Here is a 6049-nt window from a genome sequence, read left to right as displayed (position 1 = left end):
ATTGAATTTATAGAACTTATATGTGGGTTATACAAATGTAATGGATTTAAAGGTGAATTCAAAAAGGAGATGACCAAGAGACGGAAGAATAGTAAGTTATATATATAGATATGGATGAGCAAAACTACATGCTAAGAGGGACTAGCTAATTTTGATTTGTTTTTATGCTTGCTAATATTAGATGATGACAAAATTATCAGTGCTAGTTAATACCTTGGCAGGAAGAATACTTTAAGACTGAATATTTATTTGTAGAAAATTCTTGAATTTTTTTTTTCCAACAATGATTTTAAAAATAAAAATAAAAGAGAAAGAAGCTGATGATACGACCAAAGCATTATTTTATTCATTTCTATTTATTCGCTACAACACTCTAACCAGAGACGGAGAGAGGGGGGGACCGGGGTGGGCCATGGTCCCCCCCAAATAAGGAAGAAAAAAAAATTATAAGTAAAAAAAAAAAGAAAAATTAAATTAATGTTTTAAGTTTAGTCATTTGGCTCCCTCCAAAAAAAAAAAAAAAAATTGGCCCTATTTTTAGATTTTTTGGCCATATCCAATAAAAATTTTTGTCCCTATTCGTAATTTTTTTGGGCCATACCTATTAAGGTTTTTTATTTTTGGTCCTTACTTTCAAAAGTCCATTTTTTGGCCCTTACTTTCAAATGCTCACTTTTTTTGGCTCTTACGGTAGTCTTTAGTTCATAAAAAACAATCAAAATTATTTTTTTTAATAAAAAAATTCTAAAGAACCGAAAAAAAATTTTGGTTGGCCCCTTCCCATAAAATTTCCTGGCTCTGTCCCCGACTCTAACCCTCCTTTTTCCTTTTCACTTTATTCAATTTTTTTTTTTTTCATCTCCTTGAAATCTATAAAATTCACAAGCTAAACAATTGGAGGTCGAGGCTGGCAACAACATTTATTTGGATTCAAACAATATGCAATAACATCAACCATGCTGCAGTGGGACACGCAAGTCTGACTAACACAGTCACAAAGCTCAGAGCAAATTCTACCATCTTGTCCTGATACCATTCCTGTTATTCAGGACAAAAAAACAAAAGTTATTAAGGCAAATATAATAGTTTTATTATGGTGCTAACACACCTATATTGTAACAATATTACATGTTAAAACTTAAGTACGACATAAAATAATACAAATAATAAAAAGAGAACACTTTGTATGTACTAGGTTGAAATATATCTTAAACTACATACACATTCTCACAATATAATTGAAAGATATTGAAATTTAAGCAGAATATTTGTGCCTGAGAGAATTAATAGGCTCATCGTTAGGCTCAACTAATGAAAGTTTGGAATCATGTTGTGATGATAACAAAAAAAAGAATTAAGAGCAAGTAAGAGAAAACAATGTAATGGTCAAATTAGTACCACCCTACAAAAAAAAAGTGTGGCCAATTTTCTGAAGACTAAATGTAAAACCTATCTTCTTCGTTTTTTTAGCACCAAATAGAATTAGCAACTAGTAAGAAAATTTATACACCAATATGAAAAAATTAAACCAAAATAAATTTGAATATTAAGAATTTGTATTTTTTGTTGAATATAAACAACAACAACGATTATATTTATGTATATGCACGAAATTTGATATTGCATTGTAGAAAAATTAAAAGAGATTAATGCTCTTCAAAAAAAAAAAAAAAAAAAATTACGAAGCAGAGGAAACAATACCAAAAGAGAGAACCACGAAAGTCACCAAAAGGAGAGAAAATGCTGCAAAGTATTTCATATATTGAGATTAAAAAAGCGCACTAAAACACTTCACTTTAACCTAAAATGAATGAAAAACACATATGGAGTTGTCATATATATATATAGCAAAGAATGAGCGCAATACTTCTTAAGCAAATACCATAATATTAGGTAAAAGATTTCAGACGAGAAAAGAGATTTTTTTTTTTTTTTAAAAAAAAAAAAAATTAATAATAAATACATATCAAGAAACGTCAAACAAGGAAAAAACAATATATCAATAAAAGGAAACAAGGAAAAATAATGTCGTTTTTGAAAGTCTTTCTCAAAATAATCTTCTTTTGGTTTTATTTCTTAAATAAAGTCTTACTCAAAACAAGGAACGATGAAAATAATGTATAGATCACTTCAAAAAAAAAAAAAAAAAATGAAAATGATGTATGGAAAGGTAAAATACGATATAAAACTAGAAAGAAATCAAGAATAAAAAAAAAAAAAAAAAAAAAATTAGAGCTTTTTCCTTAAAACATAACAACGTATTTTTATCATTTTTTTTTTTTTTTTCAAAATAGTCCTCTTTTGGATTTATTTCTTTTAAAATTAACGTCTACTTGGAAAGGACATTAAAGTCATCTACCTCTACTTGGCAACACTATCTTTCAAATATTTGATTGATATCTTTGTAAAATTGTACTTGTCTACTATTTTCCTGTATATAAAAGTCAAAGAAAAATTTATTGCTTAATTTTCATTCTGCACGTTTAGCATCTGCCCAAGGTTGTTTCCTTATATAGTTGGTTGTTTTTTTTTTTTTTTTTAATATATAGTTGGTTGTTTAACGTCTCTTTTTCACAGCTGTAAGATTTGGGATCTGGTTGATTGACAAAATGCAAATCATCTGCTGATATGAGAATTAAGAAATATACATCCTTTGTCCCATATATGATATTTGTAAAATTAAAGGCTATTTTTTCACTCCTAAAAATAAAATAAAAGCTTATTCATTTTTTAGGTAAATTTGTTCGTTATGTAACCCGATTAATTCTTTTACATTTGTTGTATCTAGGGGTGAAAATGCGGGCAGATAATAACTGTCCGCATCCGCTATTTGCACTTATCCGCAATCCGCATATGCAAATGTAGATGTGGATTACAAAAACTAATATCCACAAATGCGGATGCGGATAGCGGTTTTAGGGTATGCAGATGCGGATATTATATCCTTTATATATTTAATATATATTTTATTGGGATAAATGCAAAATTGGTCCCTGTGGTTGGCTTAATTTACAAATCACTCCCTGTGGTTTAAAAAATAACTTATAGGTCCCTAGGGTAGGCCAAAATAACATTTTACTCCCTGAACTCATTTTCCGTTAAATGTCTTAACGGAAACCGTTACATTGCCGCAACACACCCAATAGAAATAAGACACGTTTTATTTTTTATTTATACTTTTAAAAAATGACAAATAAGCTTTTTCACGTCATTTTGAGGCTTCAGCACACACTTCACATCAAATTAAATAATTCTAATCCCCCTATCCTCACCGTGCCTCTTCATCCTTATATCCCACAGTGCGTCGATAATCTTCCTCACCAATTCACTTTCCCGAGTTGAAATTGCCACCAGAGAATTGCTGGAAACGTCACGACGGTAAGCCGCCTTACTTTCGAGTGAAAATAAAAAAAGCTCCAAAGCAAGGTGGCTTACTGTCATGACGTTTTCGACGATTCTCTGGCGGTGATTTTAGTTGTACTACGAAACCCAACAGCTCACCTGGAGATGTAGGCAAGAGTCGGTGGGAAGATGAAGACAACGACATGAAGACAAAGATGAATACGACGGCAAGAATCGTTGGGGAAGATGAAGACGACAACAATAATCGGTGGGGAAGATGAAGACGACAACGGCACAGGGGATATAGAGGGATTAGGTTTATTTAATTTGATGTGGAGTGTGTGTTGGAGCCTCAAACTGATGTAGAAAAGCTTATTTGTCATTTTTTAAAAGCATAAATAAATAAAAAACACGTGTCTTATTTTTATTGGGTGTGATGCAACAATATAACGGTTTCGGTTAAGTCATTTAACCGAAAATGAGTTCAAAGAGTAAAATGTTATTTTGGCCTACCCTAGGGACCTATAAATTATTTTTTACACCATAAGGAGTTATTTGTAAATTAGGCCAACCACAAGGACTAATTTTGCATTTATCCATATTTTATTTTATATATATATATATATATATATATATATATACATAATTACATATATATTATATTTAAGATTTTTTAATTTCTGTTTGTCAGATTTGTTATTTATGTTTCTTATATTTGCTAGATTTGCAGTGTCATTGAATTTCACTTTTAGAAAACTCTTTTAATTTGTTCTAATTCATTGCCTTATATGTTCTTCCCTTATTATTATTATTTCTTAAATGTTTTTCTTGTTTCCAATTATAGATTTACTAGAAGCTAAATATTAATAATGTATGTGATGAAAATTTATTGGCAAAATGATTAAAAAGTGTGATATGAATAATAGTGCTCAACTATAAATAACGGTTTTTTTTTTTTTTTTTTTTTTTTTTTTGTATTTACTAGAAGCAATAATTAGTGAATTACAATTTTAAGGTTTAAAATGCTCATTACCTCAAATGCAGATAGCGGATAATATCCGCATTTATTATTCGCATTAACCGTGCAGATGTAGATAGTAATCGAATAATGCGGATGCGGATATTGCTATTATCCGCATCCGCATTTTCACCCCTAGTTGTATGTGTAGAATTTAAAGATTGATTATCTTCATCATCTTCACAAGCAAACAAAGTTGTTTCATAATTAATGTAACACTCTATCCCAATGACATACTATATTGTCCACTTTTGACCCTTCCAAACTAGATTTTCCAGGAGGTCACCCATCTTGGTACTACTCTTGCAGAAGCACGCATAACTGCAGAGTTCTGATGAGATCATGATCATTATGACTTTAAAAAGCGTTGTTTGGAATCAGAGATACATGGCATTAGCAAAGCAGAGCCCCTCCCACAACAATATTGTCCTCTTTGGAGCCTACCAGGATTTGAACCCATGACCTCCTTGCATTCCCCGTGGCTTTGTTCCTCCCTAGCCACCACTAGGTTAGGAGAACGTGTTGCCACCACTAGGTTAGGAGAACGTGTTGCTAGGGATCAGAGATACATAGTAGCAGCGTAGTAGAGCCCCTCCCACAACAATATTGTCCTCTCTCTCTCTCTCTCTCTCTATATATATATATATATATATATATATATATATATATATATATATATGCTTATATCATCCGTGCTTATGCTCATGTTCATGTCATGAAATGCTCATATGCTATCTACAAGTCATTTCATAAATTCATAGAATCATATTATAAACCATGTGAATTATCATAAATTCATAATACTCATAATAACATAATTATCACATAATCTTGTAAACCCATAGAAACTCATAAAAACATTACATCAAACATTCATCCAAAACATCTCATGAAACATCATTGAATAATTATAGTATCACAAAACATGTTTTATTCTTCAAAAATATTATCTTTTAGCCCAGTAAGTAAAATATTGTGGCGTCTCACATCGCTTCGGTATGGAGAAGGGGATGTACTTAAATGTATACTTACACTCTTAATGACAACAACGCATTTTAAAGCCGTAATGGTCATGATCCTATCATAACTCCGCAATTAAGCGTGCTTCTACGATAGTAGTACCAGAATGGGTGACCTCTTGGGAAGTATGGTTTGGGGGAGCCAAAAGTGAACAATATTATATGTCATGGGGGTTGGGTGTAAAATGAGGTTTTCATTTTCAAGATAAGTTGTTCTTATCTTTTCTATGATTTTATTTCGTTCTTGGACAAAAAGTTGTGGAACTTTATAAAGTTCTCTTCAATAATCCAAGATTTCCTTAACATTCTCATATTCGGTATGATTATATTCAACCTCTTGTAGAAGGACCATTATATCATATGCTTATCAAAGATTAAATGTCATTTTTCACTTATTATCAACATACAACTTCAAACTGGTTTGTAGATAATTCATACAAGTACAACTTCAAACTTGTTTGTAGATAATTCATACAAACACATCTAATAAAATGATATGTACGTGTCTCTTAACATGTGAAAATGATCACTTGTTTTGTTAATAACATGTGCTTCTCACATGGTTTTTTAATAGCTACGGGACACATGTCATTTTATTATATGTGTTTGTATGAATTTACGATAAAATTAAGATATGCCAACAAATAAGTAGATGAGCAATGCAAGGCAT

The sequence above is a fragment of the Corylus avellana genome, chromosome 2, assembly GCF_965113065.1.
Source record: "Corylus avellana chromosome 2, dhCorAvel1.hap1.2, whole genome shotgun sequence".
Lineage (NCBI taxonomy): Eukaryota > Viridiplantae > Streptophyta > Magnoliopsida > Fagales > Betulaceae > Corylus > Corylus avellana.
The sequence above is the reverse complement of the archived record's forward strand: the minus strand, read 5'-3'. Positions refer to the sequence as shown.